The 23,116-nt window shown below is 47.4% G+C and overlaps 1 pseudogene; it reads left to right on the top strand.

Annotated features, from left to right (window-relative positions):
• LOC137341437 (uncharacterized) overlaps positions 1–22,445 on the top strand; it is a 64,581-nt pseudogene extending 42,136 nt beyond the window's left edge.
• The last annotated feature ends 671 nt before the right edge of the window (positions 22,446–23,116 follow it).

Genomic DNA, 23,116 nt, shown 5'->3' with positions numbered 1-23,116 from the left:
TCTATAGAATGGTGACACAGTGTGGTTCATTGTGTTCGATAGAATGGTGACACAGTGTGGTTTGTTGTGTTCTATAGAATGGTGACACAGTGTGGTTTATTGTGTTCTATAGAATGGTGACACAGTGTGGTTCATTGTGTTCTATAGAATGGTGACACAGTGTGGTTTATTGTGTTCAAAAGAATGGTGACACAGTTAAGTTTATTGTGTTCTGTAGAATGGTGACACAGTGTGGTTTATTGTGTTCTATAGAATGGTGACACAGTGTGGTTTATTGTGTTCTATCGAATGTTGACGCAGTGTGGTTTATTGTGTTCTATAGAATGGTGACGCAGTGTGTTTTATCGTGTTCAATGGAATGGTGACACAGTGTAGTTTATTGTGTTCGAAAGAATGGTGACACGGTGTGGTTTATTGTGTTCGAAAGAATGGTGACACAGTGTTATTTATTGTGTTCTGTAGAATGGTGACACAGTGTGGCTTAATGTGTTCTATTGAATGGTGACACGGTGTGGTTTATTGTGTTCGAAAGAATGATGACACTGTGGTTTATTGTGTTCTATAGAATGGTGACACGGTGTTTCTTATTGTGTTCTCTAGAATGGTGACACAGTTAGGTTTATTGTGTTCTCCAGAATGGTGACACGGTGTGGTTTATTGTGTTCTGTGGATTGGTGACACAGTGTGTTTTATTGTGTTCTATTGAATGGTGACACGGAATGGTTTATTGTGTTCTATATAATGGTGACACGGTGTGGTTTATTGTGTTCAATGGAATGGTGACACGGCGTGGTTTATTGTGTTCTATATAATGGTGACACGGTGTGGTTTATTTTGTTCTGTTGAATCGTGACACAGTGTGGTTTATTGTGTTCTATAGAATGGTGACACGGTGTGGTTTATTGTGTTCTATAGAAAGGTGACACCGTGTGGTTTATTGTGTTCAATAGAATGGTGACACAGTGTGGTTTATTGTGTTCTGTAGAATGGTGACACAGTGTGGTTTATTGTGTTCTTTCGAATGGTGACACAGTGTGGTTTATTGTGTTCCATAGAATGGTGACATGGTGTGGTTTATTGTGTTCGATAGAATGGTGACACAGTGTGGTTTATTGTGTTCTATAGAATGGTGACACAGTGTGGTTTATTGTGTTCGAAAGAATGGTGACAGAGTGTGGCTTATTGTGTTCGGTGGCATGGTGACACAGTGTGGTTTATTGTGTTCTGTGGAATGGTGACACAGTGTGTTTTATTGTGTTCTATCGAATGGTGACACAGTGTGGTTTATTTTGTTCTATTGAATGGTGACACAGTGTGGTTTATTGTGTTCTATAGAATGGTGACACAGTGTGGTTTGTTGTGTTCTCTGGAATGGTGACACAGTGTGGTTTATTGTGTTCTGTGGAATGGTGAAACAGTGTGTTTTATTGTGTTCTATAAAAGGTGACACGGTGTGGTTTATTGTGTTCAATAGAATGGTGACACAGTGTGGTTTATTGTGTTCTGTAGAATGGTGACACAGTGTGGTTTATTGTGTTCTTTCGAATGGTGACACAGTGTGGTTTATTGTGTTCCATAGAATGGTGACATGGTGTGGTTTATTGTGTTCGATAGAATGGTGACACAGTGTGGTTTCTTGTGTTGTATTGAATGGTGACACAGTGTGGTTTATTGTGTTCTATAGAATGGTGACACAGTGTGGTTTATTGTGTTCCATAGAATGGTGACATGGTGTGGTTTATTGTGTTCTATAGAATGGTGACACTGTGGTTTATTGTGTTCTCTAGAATGGTGACACAGTGAGGTTTATTGTGTTCTCCAGAATGGTGACACGGTGTGGTTTATTGTGCTCCATGGAATGGTGACACAGTGTGTTTTATTGTGTTCTATCGAATGGTGACACAGTGTGGTTTATTGTGTTCTCTAGAATGGTGACACAGTGTGATTTATTGTGTTCTCTAGAATGGTGACACAGTGTGGTTTATTGGGTTCTCTAGAATGGTGACACAGTGTGGTTTATTGTGTTCCATCGAATGGTGACACAGTGTGGTTTATTGTGTTCTATCGAATGGTGACACAGTGTGGTTTATTGTGTTCTATCGAATGGTGACACAGTGTGGTTTATTGTGTTCTCTAGAATGGTGACACAGTGTGATTTATTGTGTTCTCTAGAATGGTGACACAGTGTGGTTTATTGGGTTCTCTAGAATGGTGACACAGTGTGGTTTATTGTGTTCCATCGAATGGTGACACAGTGTGGTTTATTGTGTTCTATCGAATGGTGACACAGTGTGGTTTATTGTGTTCTCTAGAATGGTGACACTCTGGTTTATTGTGTTCTGCAGAATGATGACACAGTGTGGTTTATTGTGTTCTGTAGAATGGTGACACAGTGTGTTTTATTGTGTTCTGTGGAATGGTGACACAGTGTGGTTTATTGTGCTCCGTGGAATGGTGACACAGTGTGGTTTATTGTGTTCTATCGAATGGTGACACAGTGTGGTTTATTGTGTTCTCTGGAATGGTGACACAGTGTGGTTTATTGTGTTCTCTGGAATGGTGACACAGTGTGGTTTATTGTGTTCTATCGAATGGTGACACAGTGTGGTTTATTGTGTTCTATAGAATGTTGACACAGTGTGGTTTATTGTGTTCTATAGAATGGTGACACAGTGTGGTTTATTGTGTTCTATAGAATGGTGACACAGTGTGGTTTATTGTGTTCTCTGGAATGGTGACACAGTGTGGTTTATTGTGTTCTCTGGAATGGTGACACAGTGTGGTTTATTGTGTTCTATCGAATGGTGACACAGTGTGGTTTATTGTGTTCTATAGAATGTTGACACAGTGTGGTTTATTGTGTTCTGTAGAATGGTGACACAGTGTGGTTTATTGTGTTCTATAGAATGGTGACACAGTGTGGTTTATTGTGTTCTGTAGAATGGTGACACAGTGTGGTTTATTGTGTTCTATAGAATGTTGACACAGTGTGGTTTATTGTGTTCTGTAGAATGGTGACACAGTGTGGTTTATTGTGTTCTATAGAATGGTGACACAGTGTGGTTTATTGTGTTCTGTAGAATGTTGACACAGTGTGGTTTATTGTGTTCTGTAGAATGGTGACACAGTGTGGTTTATTGTGTTCTATAGAATGGTGACACAGTGTGGTTTATTGTGTTCTATAGAATGGTGACACAGTGTGGTTTATTGTGTTCTATAGAATGTTGACGCAGTGTGGTTTATTGTGTTCTGTAGAATGGTGACACAGTGTGGTTTATTGTGTTCTCCAGAATGGTGACACAGTGTGGTTTATTGTGTTCTGTAGAATGGTGACACAGTGTGGTTTATTGTGCTCCGTGGAATGGTGACACAGTGTGTTTTATTGTGTTCTGTGGAATGGGTGACACAGTGTGGTTTATTGTGTTCTGTGGAATGGTGACACAGTGTGTTTTATTGTGTTCTGTGGAATGGTGACACAGTGTGGTTTATTGTGTTCTGTGGAATGGTGACACAGTGTGGTTTATTGTGCTCCGTGGAATGGTGACACAGTGTGTTTTATTGTGTTCTATAGAATGGTGACACAGTGTGGTTTAATGTGTTCTATAGAATGGTGACACAGTGTGGCTTATTGTGTTCTGTAGAATGGTGACACCGTTTGGTTTATTGTGTTCTGCAGAATGGTGGTACAGTGGAATTTATTGTGTTCGAAAGAATGGTGACACAGTGTGGTTTATTGTGTTCAAAAGAATGGTGACACAGTTAAGTTTATTGTGTTCTGTAGAATGGTGACACAGTGTGGTATATTGTGTTCTATAGAATGGTGACACAGTGTGGTTTATTGTGTTCTGTAGAATGGTGACACAGTGTGGTTTATTGTGTTCTATAGAATGGTGACACAGTGTGGTTTATTGTGTTCTATAGAATGGTGACACAGTGTGGTTCATTGTGTTCTATAGAATGGTGACACAGTGTGGTTTATTGTGTTCAAAAGAATGGTGACACAGTTAAGTTTATTGTGTTCTGTAGAATGGTGACACAGTGTGGTTTATTGTGTTCTATAGAATGGTGACACAGTGTGGTTTATTGTGTTCTATCGAATGTTGACGCAGTGTGGTTTATTGTGTTCTATAGAATGGTGACGCAGTGTGTTTTATCGTGTTCAATGGAATGGTGACACAGTGTAGTTTATTGTGTTCGAAAGAATGGTGACACGGTGTGGTTTATTGTGTTCGAAAGAATGGTGACACAGTGTTATTTATTGTGTTCTGTAGAATGGTGACACAGTGTGGCTTAATGTGTTCTATTGAATGGTGACACGGTGTGGTTTATTGTGTTCGAAAGAATGGTGACACTGTGTGGTTTATTGTGTTCTATAGAATGGTGACACGGTGTTTCTTATTGTGTTCTCTAGAATGGTGACACAGTTAGGTTTATTGTGTTCTCCAGAATGGTGACACGGTGTGGTTTATTGTGTTCTGTGGATTGGTGACACAGTGTGTTTTATTGTGTTCTATTGAATGGTGACACGGAATGGTTTATTGTGTTCTATATAATGGTGACACGGTGTGGTTTATTGTGTTCAATGGAATGGTGACACGGCGTGGTTTATTGTGTTCTATATAATGGTGACACGGTGTGGTTTATTTTGTTCTATTGAATCGTGACACAGTGTGGTTTATTGTGTTCTGTAGAATGGTGACACAATGTGGTTTATTGTGTTCTATAGAATGGTGACACGGTGTGGTTTATTGTGTTCTATAGAATGGTGACACAGTGTGGTTTATTGTGTTCTATAGAATGGTGACACAGTGTGGTTTATTGTGTTCTGTAGAATGGTGACACAGTGTGGTTTATTGTGTTCTTTCGAATGGTGACGCAGTGTGGTTTATTGTGTTCGATAGAATGGTGACACAGTGTGGTTTATTGTGTTGTATTGAATGGTGACACAGTGTGGTTTATTGTGTTCTATAGAATGGTGACACAGTGTGGTTTATTGTGTTCGAAAGAATGGTGACAGAGTGTGGCTTATTGTGTTCGGTGGCATGGTGACACAGTGTGGTTTATTGTGTTCTGTGGAATGGTGACACAGTGTGGTTTATTTTGTTCTATTGAATGGTGACACAGTGTGGTTTATTTTGTTCCATTGAATGGTGACACAGTGTGGTTTATTGTGTTCTATAGAATGGTGACACAGTGTGGTTTGTTGTGTTCTCTGGAATGGTGACACAGTGTGGTTTATTGTGTTCTGTGGAATGGTGAAACAGTGTGTTTTATTGTGTTCTATAAAAGGTGACACGGTGTGGTTTATTGTGTTGAATAGAATGGTGACACAGTGTGGTTTATTGTGTTCTGTAGAATGGTGACACAGTGTGGTTTATTGTGTTCTTTCGAATGGTGACACAGTGTGGTTTATTGTGTTCCATAGAATGGTGACATGGTGTGGTTTATTGTGTTCGATAGAATGGTGACACAGTGTGGTTTCTTGTGTTGTATTGAATGGTGACACAGTGTGGTTTATTGTGTTCTATAGAATGGTGACACAGTGTGGTTTATTGTGTTCCATAGAATGGTGACATGGTGTGGTTTATTGTGTTCTATAGAATGGTGACACTGTGGTTTATTGTGTTCTCTAGAATGGTGACACAGTGAGGTTTATTGTGTTCTCCAGAATGGTGACACGGTGTGGTTTATTGTGTTCTGTGGAATGGTGACACAGTGTGGTTTATTGTGCTCCGTGGAATGGTGACACAGTGTGTTTTATTGTGTTCTATAGAATGGTGACACAGTGTGGTTTATTGTGTTCTATAGAATGGTGACACAGTGTGGTTTATTTTGTTCTATTGAATGGTGACACAGTGTGGTTTATTGTGTTCTGTGGAATGGTGACACAGTGTGTTTTATTGTGTTCTATCGAATGGTGACACAGTGTGGTTTATTTTGTTCTATTGAATGGTGACACAGTGTGGTTTGTTGTGTTCTCTGGAATGGTGACACAGTGTGGTTTATTGTGTTCTGTGGAATGGTGAAACAGTGTGTTTTATTGTGTTCTATTGAATGGTGACACAGTGTGGTTTATTGTGTTCTATAGAATCGTGACACAGTGTGGTTTATTGTGTTCGATAGAATGGTGACACAGTTTGGTTTATTGTATTCTGTGGAATGGTGACATAGTGTGGTTTATTGTGTTCAACAGAATGATGACACAGTGTGGTTTATTGTGTTCTATAGAATGGTGACACAATGTGGTTTATTGTGTTCTGTGGAATGGTGACACAGTGTGGTTTATTGTGTTCTCTGGAATGGTGACACAGTGAATTTTATTGTGTTCTCTAGAATGGTGACACGGTGTGGTTTGTTGTGTTCTGTGGCATGGTGACACAGTGTGGTTTATCGTGTTCTGTGGAATGGTGACACAGTGTGGTTTATTGTGTTCCATAGAATGGTGACATGGTGTGGTTTATTGTGTTCTGTGGAATGGTGACACAGTGTGGTTTATTGTGTTCTATAGAATGGTGTCACAGTGTGGTTTATTGTGTTCTATCGAATGGTGACACAGCGTGGTTTATTGTGTTCTATAGAATGGTGACACAGCGTGGTTTATTGTGTTCTATAGAATGGTGTCACAGTGTGGTTTATTGTGTTGTATGGAATGGTGACACAGTGTGGTTTATTGTGTTCTATAGAATGGTGACACAGTGTGGTTTATTGTGTTCTATCGAATGGTGACACAGCGTGGTTTATTGTGTTCTATAGAATGGTGTCACAGTGTGGTTTATTGTGTTGTATGGAATGGTGACACAGTGTGGTTTATTGTGTTCTATAGAATGGTGACACAGTGTGGTTTATTGTGTTCTATTGAATGGTGACAGAGTGTGGTTTATTGTGTTCTATAGAATGGTGTCACAGTGTGGTTTATTGTGTTCTACAGAATGGTGACAGAGTGTGGTTTATTGTGTTCTATAGAATGGTGACACATTGTGGTTTATTGTGTTCTACAGAATGGTGACACAGTGTGGTTTATTGTGTTCTGTGGAATGGTGACACAGTGTGGTTTATTGTGTTCTATAGAATGGTGTCACAGTGTGGTTTATTGTGTTCTATAGAATGGTGACACAGTGTGGTTTATTGTGTTCTACAGAATGGTGACACAGTGTGGTTTATTGTGTTCTGTGGAATGGTGACACAGTGTGGTTTATTGTGTTCTATAGAATGGTGACACAGTGTGGTTTATTGTGTTCTATAGAATGGTGACACAGTGTGGTTTATTGTGTTCTATAGAATGGTGACACAGTGTGGTTTATTGTGTTCTATAGAATGGTGACACAGTGTGGTTTATTGTGTTCTATAGAATGGTGACACAGTTTGGTTTATTGTGTTCTATAGAATGGTGACACAGTGTGGTTTATTGTGTTCTATAGAATGGTGACACAGTGTGGTTTTTTTGTGTTCTATAGAATGGTGACACAGTGTGGTTTATTGTGTTCTATAGAATGGTGACACAGTGTGGTTTATTGTGTTCTATAGAATCGTGACACAGTTTGGTTTATTGTGTTCTATAGAATGGTGACGCAGTGTGGTTTATTGTGTTCTGTGGAATGGTGACACAGTGTGGTTTATTGTGTTCTATCGAATGGTGACACAGTGTGGTTTATTGTGTTCTGTGGAATGGTGACACAGTGTGGTTTATTGTGTTCTATAGAATGGTGACACAGTGTGGTTTATTGTGTTCTCTTGAATGGTGACACAGTGTGGTTTATTGTGTTCTCTAGAATGGTGACACAGTGTGGTTTATTGTGTTCTATAGAATGGTGACACAGTGTGGTTTATTGTGTTCTATTGAATGGTGACACAGTGTGGTTTATTGTGTTCTATAGAATGGTGACACAGTGTGGTTTATTGTGTTCTTTAGAATGGTGACACAGTGTGGTTTATTGTGTTCTATAGAATGGTGACACAGTGTGGTTTATTGTGTTCTGTGGAATGGTGACACAGTGTGGTTTATTTTGTTCTGTGGAATGGTGACACCGTGTGGTTTATTGTGTTCTATAGAATGGTGACAGAGTGTGGGTTGTTGTGTTCTATACAATGTTGACACAGTGGTTTATTGAGCTGTGCAGAATGGTGAGTCAGTGTAATTTATTGAGTTGTTTCAATTGGTGATACAGTGTGATTTATTGAGTTGTTTAGATTGGTGATACAGTGTGATTTATTGAGTTGTGTAGAATGGTGAGTCAGTGTGATTTATTGAGTTGTGTGGAATGGTGAGTCAGTGTGATTTATTGAGTTGTGTAGAATGGTGAGTCAGTGTGATTTATTGAGTTGTGTAGAATGGTGAGTCAGTGTGATTTATTGAGTTGTGTAGAATGGTGAGTCAGTGTGATTTATTGAGTTGTGTAGAATGGTGAGTCAGTGTGATTTATTGAGTTGTGTAGAATGGTGATCCAGTGTGATTTATTGTGTTCTTTCGAATGGTGACACAGTGTGGTTTATTGTGTTCCATAGAATGGTGACATGGTGTGGTTTATTGTGTTCGATAGAATGGTGACACAGTGTGGTTTCTTGTGTTGTATTGAATGGTGACACAGTGTGGTTTATTGTGTTCCATAGAATGGTGACACAGTGTGGTTTATTGTGTTCCATAGAATGGTGACATGGTGTGGTTTATTGTGTTCTATAGAATGGTGACACTGTGGTTTATTGTGTTCTCTAGAATGGTGACACAGTGAGGTTTATTGTGTTCTCCAGAATGGTGACACGGTGTGGTTTATTGTGTTCTGTGGAATGGTGACACAGTGTGGTTTATTGTGCTCCGTGGAATGGTGACACAGTGTGTTTTATTGTGTTCTATAGAATGGTGACACAGTGTGGTTTATTGTGTTCTATAGAATGGTGACACAGTGTGGTTTATTTTGTTCTATTGAATGGTGACACAGTGTGGTTTATTGTGTTCTGTGGAATGGTGACACAGTGTGTTTTATTGTGTTCTATCGAATGGTGACACAGTGTGGTTTATTTTGTTCTGTTGAATGGTGACACAGTGTGGTTTGTTGTGTTCTCTGGAATGGTGACACAGTGTGGTTTATTGTGTTCTGTGGAATGGTGAAACAGTGTGTTTTATTGTGTTCTATTGAATGGTGACACAGTGTGGTTTATTGTGTTCTATAGAATCGTGACACAGTGTGGTTTATTGTGTTCGATAGAATGGTGACACAGTTTGGTTTATTGTATTCTGTGGAATGGTGACATAGTGTGGTTTATTGTGTTCAACAGAATGATGACACAGTGTGGTTTATTGTGTTCTATAGAATGGTGACACAATGTGGTTTATTGTGTTCTGTGGAATGGTGACACAGTGTGGTTTATTGTGTTCTCTGGAATGGTGACACAGTGAATTTTATTGTGTTCTCTAGAATGGTGACACGGTGTGGTTTGTTGTGTTCTGTGGCATGGTGACACAGTGTGGTTTATCGTGTTCTGTGGAATGGTGACACAGTGTGGTTTATTGTGTTCCATAGAATGGTGACATGGTGTGGTTTATTGTGTTCTGTGGAATGGTGACACAGTGTGGTTTATTGTGTTGTATAGAATGGTGACACAGTGTGGTTTATTGTGTTCTATAGAATGGTGACACAGTGTGGTTTATTGTGTTCTATCGAATGGTGACACAGCGTGGTTTATTGTGTTCTATAGAATGGTGTCACAGTGTGGTTTATTGTGTTGTATGGAATGGTGACACAGTGTGGTTTATTGTGTTCTATAGAATGGTGACACAGTGTGGTTTATTGTGTTCTATTGAATGGTGACAGAGTGTGGTTTATTGTGTTCTATAGAATGGTGTCACAGTGTGGTTTATTGTGTTCTACAGAATGGTGACAGAGTGTGGTTTATTGTGTTCTATAGAATGGTGACACAGTGTGGTTTATTGTGTTCTACAGAATGGTGACACAGTGTGATTTATTGTGTTCTGTGGAATGGTGACACAGTGTGGTTTATTGTGTTCTATAGAATGGTGTCACAGTGTGGTTTATTGTGCTGTATAGAATGGTGACACAGTGTGGTTTATTGTGTTCTATAGAATGGTGACAGAGTGTGGTTTATTGTGTTCTATAGAATGGTGACACAGTGTGGTTTATTGTGTTCTACAGAATGGTGACACAGTGTGGTTTATTGTGTTCTGTGGAATGGTGACACAGTGTGGTTTATTGTGTTCTATAGAATGGTGACACAGTGTGGTTTATTGTGTTCTATAGAATGGTGACACAGTGTGGTTTATTGTGTTCTATAGAATGGTGACACAGTGTGGTTTATTGTGTTCTATAGAATGGTGACACAGTGTGGTTTATTGTGTTCTATAGAATGGTGACACAGTTTGGTTTATTGTGTTCTATAGAATGGTGACACAGTGTGGTTTATTGTGTTCTATAGAATGGTGACACAGTGTGGTTTGTTGTGTTCTATAGAATGGTGACACAGTGTGGTTTATTGTGTTCTATAGAATGGTGACACAGTGTGGTTTATTGTGTTCTATAGAATCGTGACACAGTTTGGTTTATTGTGTTCTATAGAATGGTGACGCAGTGTGGTTTATTGTGTTCTGTGGAATGGTGACACAGTGTGGTTTATTGTGTTCTATCGAATGGTGACACAGTGTGGTTTATTGTGTTCTGTGGAATGGTGACACAGTGTGGTTTATTGTGTTCTATAGAATGGTGACACAGTGTGGTTTATTGTGTTCTCTTGAATGGTGACACAGTGTGGTTTATTGTGTTCTCTAGAATGGTGACACAGTGTGGTTTATTGTGTTCTATAGAATGGTGACACAGTGTGGTTTATTGTGTTCTATTGAATGGTGACACAGTGTGGTTTATTGTGTTCTATAGAATGGTGACACAGTGTGGTTTATTGTGTTCTGTTGAATGTTGACACAGTGTGGTTTATTGTGTTCTATAGAATGGTGACACAGTGTGGTTTATTGTGTTCTGTGGAATGGTGACACAGTGTGGTTTATTTTGTTCTGTGGAATGGTGACACCGTGTGGTTTATTGTGTTCTATAGAATGGTGACAGAGTGTGGGTTGTTGTGTTCTATACAATGTTGACACAGTGGTTTATTGAGCTGTGCAGAATGGTGAGTCAGTGTAATTTATTGAGTTGTTTCAATTGGTGATACAGTGTGATTTATTGAGTTGTTTAGATTGGTGATACAGTGTGATTTATTGAGTTGTGTAGAATGGTGAGTCAGTGTGATTTATTGAGTTGTGTGGAATGGTGAGTCAGTGTGATTTATTGAGTTGTGTAGAATGGTGAGTCAGTGTGATTTATTGAGTTGTGTAGAATGGTGAGTCAGTGTGATTTATTGAGTTGTGTAGAATGGTGAGTCAGTGTGATTTATTGAGTTGTGTAGAATTGTGATACAGTGTGATTTATTGAGTTGTGTAGAATGGTGATACAGTGTGATTTATTGAGTTGTGTAGAATGGTGATACAGTGTGATTTATTGAGTTGTGTAGAATGGTGATACAGTGTGATTTATTGAGTTGTGTAGAATGGTGATACAGTGTGATTTATTGAGTTGTGTAGAATGGTGATACAGTGTGATTTATTGAGTTGTGTAGAATGGTGAGTCAGTGTGATTTATTGAGTTGTGTAGAATGGTGATACAGTGTGATTTATTGAGTTGTGTAGAATTGTGATACAGTGTGATTTATTGAGTTGTGTCGAATTGTGATACAGTGTGATTTATTGAGTTGTGTAGAATGGTGAGTCAGTGTGATTTATCGAGTGCTGCCGGTTGGTCCATTGTTAATGGGCGAAGCTTTGTGATTTCTCCTTCCCGATGATCTATTTGAAGCTTTTTGAAGTGAAATGAACCACCCAGTTTGATACTGAGGCAAACAGGCCTGTGGTGAATCGTGCACTGTGGGACTGAGGCAAACAGGCCTGTGGTGAATCGTGCACTGTGGGACTGAGGCAAACAGGCCTGTGGTGAATCGTGCACTGTGGGACTGAGGCAAACAATCCTGTAGTGAATCGTGCACTGTGGGACTGAGGCAAACAGGCCTGTGGGGAATCGTGCACTGTGGGACTGAGGCAAACAGGCCTGTGGTGAATCGTGCACTGTGGGACTGAGGCAAACAGGCCTGTGGTGAATCGTGCACTGTGGGACTGAGGCAAACAATCCTGTGGGGAATCGTGCACTGTGGGACTGAGGCAAACAATCCTGTGGTGAACTGTGCATTGTCGGAATGAACCATGGGATTGATGAAGGTTGATGTTCCTCCCCAGATGTCGGTGTTCTGGGGTTAAGGGCGGGAGATTTTGCCGGCTCTGCTGATGCCGATTTTTTTTTATTCGTTCATGGGATGTGGGCGTTCATGGGATATTGCCCATCCCTAATTGCCCTTGAGAAGGTGGTGGTGAGCCGTCTTCTTGAACCGCTGCAGTCCGTGTGGTGACGGTTCTCCCACAGTGCTGTTAGGAAGGGAGTTCCAGGATTTTGACCCAGCGACGATGAAGGAACGGCGATATATTTCCAAGTCGGGATGGTGTGTGACTTGGAGGGGAACGTGCAGGTGGTGTTGTTCCCATGTGCCTGCTGCCCTTGTCCTTCTAGGTGGTAGAGGTCGCGGGTTTGGGAGGTGCTGTCGAAGAAGCCTTGGCGAGTTGCTGCAGTGCATCCTGTGGATGGTGCACACTGCAGCCATGGTGCGCCGGTGGTGAAGGGAGTGAATGTTTCGGGTGGTGGATGGGGTGCCAATCAAGCGGGCTGATTTGTCCTGGATGGTGTCGAGCTTCTTGAGTGTTGTTGGAGCTGCACTCATCCAGGCAAGTGGAGAGTATTCCATCACACTCCTGACTTGTGCCTTGTAGGTGGTGGAAAGGCTTTGGGGAGTCAGGAGGTGAGTCACTCGCCGCAGAATACCCAGCCTCTGACCTGCTCTTGTCGCCACAGTATTTATATGGCTGGTCCAGTTAAGTTTCTGGTCAATGGTGACCCCCAGGATGTTGATGGTGGGGGATTCGGCGACGGTAATTCCGTTGAATGTCAAGGGGAGGTGGTTAGACTCTCTCTTGTTGGAGTTGGTCATTGCCTGGCACTTATCTGGCGCGAATGTTACTTGCCACTTATGAGCCCAAGCCTGGATGTTGTCCAGGTCTTGCTGCATGCGGGCTCGGACTGCTTCATTATCTGAGGGGTTGCGAATGGAACTGAACACTGTGCAGTCATCAGCGAATATCCCTTCAAGTATTTATCCAATTCCCTTTTGAAAGTTATTATTGAATCTGCTTCCACCGCCCTTTCAGGCAGTGAATTCCAGATCAGAACAACTCGCTGTGTAAAAAAATTCTCCTCATCTCCCCTCTGGCTCTTTTGCCGATCACATTAAATCCGTGTCCTCTGGTCACCGACCCTCCGCCACTGGAAACAGTTTCTCCTTATTTACTCTCTCAAAACCCTTCATGATTTTGAACACCTCGATCAAATCTCCCCTTAACTTTCTCTGCTCTAAGGAGAACAATCCCAGCTTCTCCAGTCTCTCCACATAACTGAAGTCCCTCATCCCTGGAACATTCTGGTAAATCTCCCCTGCACCCTCCCTAAGGCCTTGACATCCTTCCTAAAGTGTGGTGTCCAGAATTGAACACAATACTCCAGCTGAGGCCGAACCAGTGTTTATAAAGATTTCGCATAACTTCCTTGCTTTTGCACTCTATGCCTCTATTAATGAAACCCAGGATCCCATCTGCTCTTTTAACAGCCTTCTCACCTTGTCCTGCCACCTTCAAAGGCTTGTGGACCGACACCCCCAGGTCTGTTATTACCTACACCCCCAGGTCTGTTCATACCCACACCCCCAGGTCTGTTCATACCCACACCCCCAGGTCTGTTCATACCTACACCCCCAGGTCTCTTCATACCCACACCCCCAGGTCTGTTCATACCCACACCCCCAGGTCTGTTCATACCCACACCCCCAGGTCTGTTCATACCCACACCCCCAGGTCTGTTCATACCCACACCCCCAGGTCTGTTCATACCCACACCCCCAGGTCTGTTCATACCTACACCCCCAGGTCTCTTCATACCCACACCCCCAGGTCTGTTTATACCTACACCCCCAGGTCTGTTTATACCTACACCCCCAGGTCTGTTATTACCTACACCCCCAGGTCTGTTATTACCTACACCCCAGGTCTGTTCTTACCTACACCCCCAGGTCTGTTATTACCTCCACCCCCAGGTCTGTTATTACCTACACCCCCAGGTCTGTTTATACCTACACCCCAGGTCTGTTATTACCTACACCCCCAGGTCTGTTATTACCTACACCCCCAGGTCTGTTCATACCTACACCCCCAGGTCTGTTATTACCTACACCCCCAGGTCTGTTATTACCTACACCCCAGGCCTGTTATTACCTACACCCCCAGGCCTGTTATTACCTACACCCCCAGGTCTGTTCATACCCACACCCCCAGGTCTGTTCATACCCACACCCCCAGGTCTGTTATTACCTACACCCCCAGGTCTGTTCATACCCACACCCCCAGGTCTGTTCATACCTACACCCCCAGGTCTGTTATTACCTACACCCCAGGCCTGTTATTACCTACACCCCCAGGTCTGTTATTACCTACACCCCCAGGTCTGTTCATACCCACACCCCCAGGTCTGTTATTACCTACACCCCCAGGTCTGTTCATACCCACACCCCCAGGTCTGTTCATACCTACACCCCCAGGTCTGTTATTACCTACACCCCAGGCCTGTTATTACCTACACCCCCAGGTCTGTTATTACCTACACCCCCAGGCCTGTTATTACCTACACCCCCAGGTCTGTTCATACCCACACCCCCAGGTCTGTTATTACCTACACCCCCAGGTCTGTTCATACCCACACCCCCAGGTCTGTTCATACCTACACCCCCAGGTCTGTTATTACCTACACCCCAGGCCTGTTATTACCTACACCCCCAGGTCTGTTATTACCTACACCCCCAGGCCTGTTATTACCTACACCCCCAGGCCTGTTATTACCTACACCCCCAGGTCTGTTCATACCCACACCCCCAGGTCTGTTCATACCCACACCCCCAGGTCTGTTATTACCTACACCCCCAGGCCTGTTCATACCTACACCTCAGGTCTGTTATTACCCACACCCCCAGGTCTGTTATTACCTACACCCCAGGTCTGTTCATACCTACACCTCAGGCCTGTTCATACCTACACCTCAGGTCTGTTATTACCCACACCTCAGGTCTGTTATTACCTACACCCCAGGTCTGTTATTACCCACACCCCAGGTCTGTTATTACCTACACCCCAGGTCTGTTATTACCCACACCCCAGGTCTGTTATTACCTACACCCCAGGTCTGTTATTACCTACACCTCAGGTCTGTTATTACCTACACCCCAGGTCTGTTATTACCTACACCTCAGGTCTGTTATTACCTACACCCCAGGTCTGTTATTACCTACACCCCAGGTCTGTTATTACCTACACCTCAGGTCTGTTATTACCTACACCCCAGGTCTGTTATTACCTACACCCCCAGGTCTGTTATTACCTACACCCCAGGTCTGTTATTACCTACACCCCAGGTCTGTTATTACCTACACCTCAGGTCTGTTATTACCTACACCCCAGGTCTGTTATTACCTACACCCCCAGGTCTGTTATTACCCACACCCCAGGTCTGTTATTACCTACACCCCAGGTCTGTTATTACCTACACCTCCGGTCTGTTCATACCCACACCCCCAGGTCTGTTCATACCCACACCCCCAGGTCTGTTCATACCTACACCCCCAGGTCTGTTATTACCTACACCCCCAGGTCTGTTCATACCCACACCCCCAGGTCTCTCTGTTCCTGACCTATGGACGCAGCAATGGCTCTGACTATATGCGGTAACCTTCATGGAATCCCACACTCACCTGACGAAGGAGAAAGCCTCTGACAGCTTGTGATTTTCAAATAAAACAGTTGGACTATAACCTGGTGTTGTAAGAGTCCTTACATTCGTCCACCCCAGTCCATCACCGGCATCTCCACATCATCTTTAAATAGTGAAGTCATTGTGGAGACCTGCAGAACCTGGAACAAATTGTGGAATTTATATAACTGACAAAAGCAGGCAGCTTTCACCAGTGTCTGTTAATGCCGCTCAGACACAGCTTCTCAACAGTCGTCTCAGCACTGACATCACGCACTGCTCTGTGGTGACACAGTTACAGAGAGAGGGAGGTGCAGATCTATAAAAAGCAGCGATGTAGACAGGGAGTGCGATGGTGATGGAATGTGACTCACAGGCGAGTGTGAACTGGAGGAATGATAGAGAGGAGATGTGATTCAGTTGTGTACAGTGCTGGGAGAGGTGGAGATTGCAGATACACCATATACGGTCACAGACCCAGAGCACGTGGACCACCAGACAGGAGAGAGCAGGTGAAAGTTCACACAGAGAAGGTGCAAACAAATCAATAAATAATCAGTGAGAGTCTCGGGAAATTGCTCAGTGTGTTTATTTCAGGTTGGTTTTGTTTAGTTGTGCTCAGGATCAGGGACAGATGGTCGTTCCCCCCCTGCCGGGATCTTCCCCCCCCCCACCGAACTTTTAGATGGGTGACTCTGCCCCTCACACAGTGCCCACACTGGGACAGTTCGACTCAAAATCCTCCAATAACCACCTCTCCAACACAACCTTTCACCTTTCGATTTTATCATCACCAATGAGGTCACTTCTCCACTGAACTTTCCTCTCTTGTTCTGGGCAGTTGGCCAAACACGAGTTCAGTGCACAGACACACGTGGCATAAGAAACATCCACCCGACAATGTGGAAAATTGCCCAGGTATGTCCTGTCCACAAAAAGCAGGACAAATCCAATCCGGCCAATTACCGTCCCATCAGTCTACTCTCAATCATCAGCAAAGTGATGGAAGGTGTCGTCGACAGTGCTATCAAGCGGCACTTACTCACCAATAACCTGCTCACCGATGCTCAGTTTGGGTTCCGCCAGGACCACTCGGCTCCAGACCTCATTACAGCCTTGGTCCAAACATGGACAAAAGAGCTGAATTCCAGAGGTGAGGGGAGAGTGACTGCCCTTGACATCAAGGCAGCATTTGACCGAGTGTGGCACCAAGGAGCCCTAGTAAAATTGAAGTCAATGGGAATCAGGGGGAAAACTCTCCAGTGGCTGGAGTCATACCTAGCACAAAGGAAGATGGTAGTGGTTGTTGGAGGCCAATCATCTCAGCCCCAGGACATTGCTGCAGGAGTTCCTCAGGGCAGTGTCCTAGGCCCAACCATCTTCAGCTGCTTCATCAATGACCTTCCCTCCATCATCCCCGGATCCCCACCATCTCTGATTCCCCACTATCAACATCCTGCTTCCTGCCTGCCACCCTCTGGAGCTCTGTCATTCACACTGAGCTCTTCCTGTGATTTACTACCAGATGGGCTCACACAGAGGTTATAGAGAAAGTGCCCAGAGATTATTTGAAAGGGACTTACTCAAAGCATCACTGAGGATGCCCCCAGAACCCAAGCCGCACTAGTCCGATAATCCAACTGACCCCATTCCCACCCCATACCCACCCTACCCACCCCATACCCACCCTACCGACCCCATACCCACCCTACCCACCCCATACCCAACCTACCCACCCCATACCCACCCTACCGGCCCCATATCCACCCTACCCACCCCATACCCACCCTACCGGCCCCATACCCACCCTACCCACCCCATACCCACCCCATACCCACCCTACCGGCCCCATATCCACCCTACCGGCCCCATACCCACCCCATACCCACCCTACCCACCCCATACCCACCCCATACCCACCCTACCCACCCCATACCCACCCCATACCCACCCTACCCACCCCATACCCACCCCATACCCACCCTACCGGCCCCATACCCACCCTACCCACCCCATACCCAACATACCCACCCCATACCCACCCTACCGACCCCATACCCACCCTACCCACCCCATATCCACCCTACCGGCCCCATACCCACCCCATACCCACCCTACCCACCCCATACCCACCCCATACCCACCCTACCCACCCCATACCCACCCTACCCACCCCATACCCACCCCATATCCACCCTACCGGCCCCATACCCACCCCATACCCACCCTACCGGCCCCATACCCACCCTACCGGCCCCATATCCACCCTACCCACCCCATACCCAACCTACCCACCCCATACCCACCCCATACCCACCCTACCGACCCCATACCCACCCTACCCACCCCATATCCACCCTACCGGCCCCATACCCACCCCATACCCACCCCATACCCACCCTACCGGCCCCATACCCACCCTACCGGCCCCATATCCACCCTACCCACCCCATACCCACCCTACCAGCCCCATACCCACCCTACCCACCCCATATCCACCCTACCGGCCCCATACCCACCCCATACCCACCCCATACCCACCCTACCGGCCCCATACCCACCCTACCCACCCCATACCCACCCTACCGGCCCCATACCCACCCTACCCACCCCATACCCACCCCATACCCACCCTACCGGCCCCATACCCACCCTACCGACCCCATACCCACCCTACCCACCCCATACCCACCCTACCCACCCCATATCCACCCTACCGGCCCCATACCCACCCCATACCCACCCCATACCCACCCTACCGGCCCCATACCCACCCTACCCACCCCATACCCACCCCATACCCACCCTACCGGCCCCATACCCACCCTACCCACCCCATACCCACCCTACCGGCCCCATACCCACCCTACCCACCCCATACCCACCCTACCCACCCCATACCCAACCTACCCACCCCATACCCACCCCATTCCCACCCCATACCCACCCTACTGACCCCATACCCACCCCATACCCACCCTACCCACCCCATACCCACCCCATACCCACCCTACCCACCCCATACCCAACCTACCCACCCCATTCCCACCCCATACCCACCCTACTGACCCCATACCCACCCTACCGACCCCATACCCACCCCATACCCACCCTACCGACCCCATACCCACCCTACCGGCCCCATACCCACCCTACTGGCCCCATACCCACCCCATACCCACCCTACCCACCCCATACCCACCCTACCGGCCCCATACCCACCCTACTGGCCCCATACCCACCCCATACCCACCCTACCAAGTATCTAACCCATGCTGTACCTGCCCTGGGAGTGTTTGACAATGAATGGTGAAATTGGAACCTATGTTGTGTTGAACTGTGGTGTGATGGGAAGCTGGCTGCTGTATCCCTGGTGCCCCGTGAGGTGGGGAAAGTGGATGTAATCACGGCTGATCGGGGAGTCTAGTTGGGCAATGTTGACCTGTGTGGAGTGAGCTGGATGGGAGAGTGTGGGGAACTGAAAATAACAGGAACTCTCTGTTTCCACAGCTGCAGAAAGTGGCCAAGTGCCTGGACCCAAGGAACCTGGGAAGGATTAGCTTCCAGGATTTCTGTCATGGTGTCTTTACAATCAAAGGTAAGGACTGAGTCTGATCGAGAACCTAAACATTGTCTTTGCTCCTCGTTCTTACATTTTAAAATCTCCTGTATCTGAGCAACGGAGAATATGGTCCCATCCATCGCTGCTCTGTGCTGTCCGACTCATCTCCGCCCGCTGGGGCAGAGCAAGGAAAACCAGCCAGGGTTCCTGGTTTAGTGATTCCTGCTGCAGAGTTTGTGTGTGGCCACCGTCTGGCCCCATTGTGAGGACCTCCACAGTCGAATACCTTGCTGCCACTCACTGCGTGATCTCACATGGTCCATTGTACCTGTACCCAGGGAGAGTCAGTTCCCATGGAACTGTACTCCAGGGACAGTTGGTCACAGGCATGGGTTTATCTCCCCTAACCCTTGAAAGATTGTGGTCATAACCTCTACTATTTCTTTCTGACTTCCCTGAGCATTCCCGGACGTGTTGTCTGGAGCCTTTCCCCCATTGTCCTTGTCTGTAATTTCCCCCCTTGGTGATCCAGTCCCACTCTCACATTCTCCTGTGAACTCTGAGGTATTGAACTATTAATTGTGCGGCACAGCTGGAGGTGCCTCCTCTCCTGCTTCACAAATCTCCTGCCAATGATGTCCAGCTGTTTTGTCTTGACCACAATAACCGACACATCTGGCAACTGCTGTGTTTAATTGTGCTTCTGTTTGTCTGCACAGGATGTGAGGATTTATTAAAGAATGGGCAGTACCCAGAGAACGCACCTGTGCCTCAGTATGAACCAGAGTTCGAAGATTACTACTATCACCAGGTAATCCACGAGACCCCAGACCCGAGACCCCAGACCCAAGACCCCAGACCCCAGACCCCAGACCCCAGACCTGAGACCCCAGACCCCAGACCCAGACCCCAGACCCCAGACCCAGACCCCAGACCCCAGACCTGAGACCCCAGACCCGAGACCCCAGACCCCAGACCCAAACCCGAGACCCCAGACCCCAGACCCGAAACCCCAGACCCAAAACCCCAGACCCAAACCCCAGACCCAAGACCCCAGACCCCAGCCCCCAGATCCGAGACCCAGACCCGACCCCAGATCGAGACCCCAGACCCCAGACCCAAACCCGAGACCCCAGACCCGAAACCCCAGACCCGAAACCGCAGACCCAGACCCCAGACCCAGGACCCCAGACCCCAGACCCCAGACCCCAGATCCGAGACCCAGACCTGAGACACCAGACCCAGACCCCAGACCCCAAACCCAAGACCCCAGACCCCAGACCCCAGATCCGAGACCCAGACCCAAGACCCCAGACCCAAACCCGAGACCCCAGACCCCAGACCCGAAACCCCAGACCCAAAACCCCAGACCCAAACCCCAGACCCAAGACCCCAGACCCCAGACCCCAGATCCGAGACCCAGACCCGACCCCAGATCGAGACCCCAGACCCCAGACCCAAACCCGAGACCCCAGACCCGAAACCCCAGACCCGAAACCGCAGACCCAGACCCCAGACCCAGGACCCCAGACCCCAGACCCCAGACCCCAGATCCGAGACCCAGACCTGAGACACCAGACCCAGACCCCAGACCCCAAACCCAAGACCCCAGACCCCAGACCCCAGATCCGAGACCCAGACCCAAGACCCCAGACCCAGACCCGAGACCCGAGACCCCAGACCCGAGACCCCAGACCCCAGACCCCAGACCCCAGACCCCAGACCCGAGACCCCAGACCCCAGACCTGAGACCCCAGACCCCAGACCCGAGACCCCAGACCTGAGACCCGAGACCCCAGATCCGAGACCCCAGACCTGAGACCCCAGACCCCAGACCCGAGACCCCAGACCTGAGACCCCAGACCCCAGACCCAGACCCCAGACCCGAGACCCCAGACCCAGACCCCAGACCCCAGACTCCAGACCCCAGACCGAAGACCACAGACCAGAGACCCCAGACCTGAGACCCCAGACCCCAGACCCCAGATCCGTGACCCCAGACCTGAGACCCCAGACCCAAGACCCGAGACCCCAGATCCAAGACCACAGACCCCAGACCTGAGACCCCAGATCCGAGACCCGAGACCCGAGACCCCAGATCCGAGACCCCAGACCTGAGACCCCAGACCCCAGACCCAGACCCCAGACCTGAGACCCCAGACCCCAGACCTGAGACCCCAGACCCGAGACCCCAGACCCGAGACCCCAGACCCAGACCCCAGACCCAAGACCCCAGACCCCAGACCCCAGATCCGAGACCCAGACCCGACCCCAAATCGAGACCCCAGACCCCAGACCCAAACCCGAGACCCCAGACCCGAAACCCCAGACCCGAAACCCCAGACCCAGACCCCAGACCCAAGACCCCAGACCCCAGACCCCAGATCCGAGACCCAAGACCCCAGATCCGAGACCCAGACCCACGACCCCAGACCCCAGACCCAGAACCCCAGACCCGAGACCCCAGACCCAAGAACCCAGACCCCAGACCCAGACCCGAGACCCCAGACCCCAGACTCCAGACCCCAGACCTGAGACCCCAGACCCCAAACCCGAGTCCCGAGACCCCAGACCCGAGACCCCAGACCCGAGACCCGAGACCCCAGATCCGAGACCCCAGACCTGAGACCCCAGACCTGAGACCCCAGACCCGAGACCCCAGACCTGAGACCCCAGACCCCAGACCCAGACCCCAGACCCGAGACCCCAGACCCAGACCCCAGACCCCAGACTCCAGACCCCAGACCGAAGACCACAGACCAGAGACCCCAGACCTGAGACCCCAGACCCGAGACCCGAGACCCCAGATCCGTGACCCCAGACCTGAGACCCCACACCCAAGACCCGAGACCCCAGATCCAAGACCACAGACCCCAGACCTGAGACCCCAGATCCGAGACCCGAGACCCGAGACCCCAGATCCGAGACCCCAGACCTGAGACCCCAGACCCCAGACCCAGACCCCAGACCCCAGACCTGAGAACCCAGACCCCAGACCTGAGACCCAAGACCCAGACCCGAGACCCCAGACACCAGACCCTAGACCTGAAACCCCAGGCCCCACCCGAGACTTCAGACCTGGGTCCCCAGACACGAGACCCAGGACCCCAAAGCTCAGACCCAGACACCAGACCCCAGACCCAGGAACCCAGACCTGAGACCCCAGACACCAAACCCAGGACCGCAGACCCCAGTCCCCAGACCCCAGACGTTAGATACCGGACCCAGGACCCCAGACTCCAGACCTCAGACCTCAGACCTGAGACCCCAGACCCCAGAACCCAGACTCCAGACTCCAGACCTGAAGCTCGGGTCGGCTGATGTTTGTCAGGATTTGCCCAATCGTAAAATTGCCTGAGTTCACAGGCATATCATTCGCTTGCCAGGAACACGTGAATGTGATTGGTGGAGACGAGGTGCTGGGTAAGCAGAGCGATGGGAGGGGTTAATCCTCCATTAATTCCCCCCGAGACCTGTCCCCAATAACTGTCCCAAGTCAGTGTTTCCACATCTCTCCCTGATCCCCATCACTGCCTCTTACACCATTCACAGGAGACATTAATCCTTCATTCCCATTAATTTAGCGCTAAAATTGGATCAGAGACTAGTC

Source organism: Heptranchias perlo, chromosome 23 (genome assembly GCF_035084215.1).
Source record: "Heptranchias perlo isolate sHepPer1 chromosome 23, sHepPer1.hap1, whole genome shotgun sequence".
NCBI lineage: Eukaryota > Metazoa > Chordata > Chondrichthyes > Hexanchiformes > Hexanchidae > Heptranchias > Heptranchias perlo.
The sequence above is the reverse complement of the archived record's forward strand: the minus strand, read 5'-3'. Positions and strand labels throughout refer to the sequence as shown.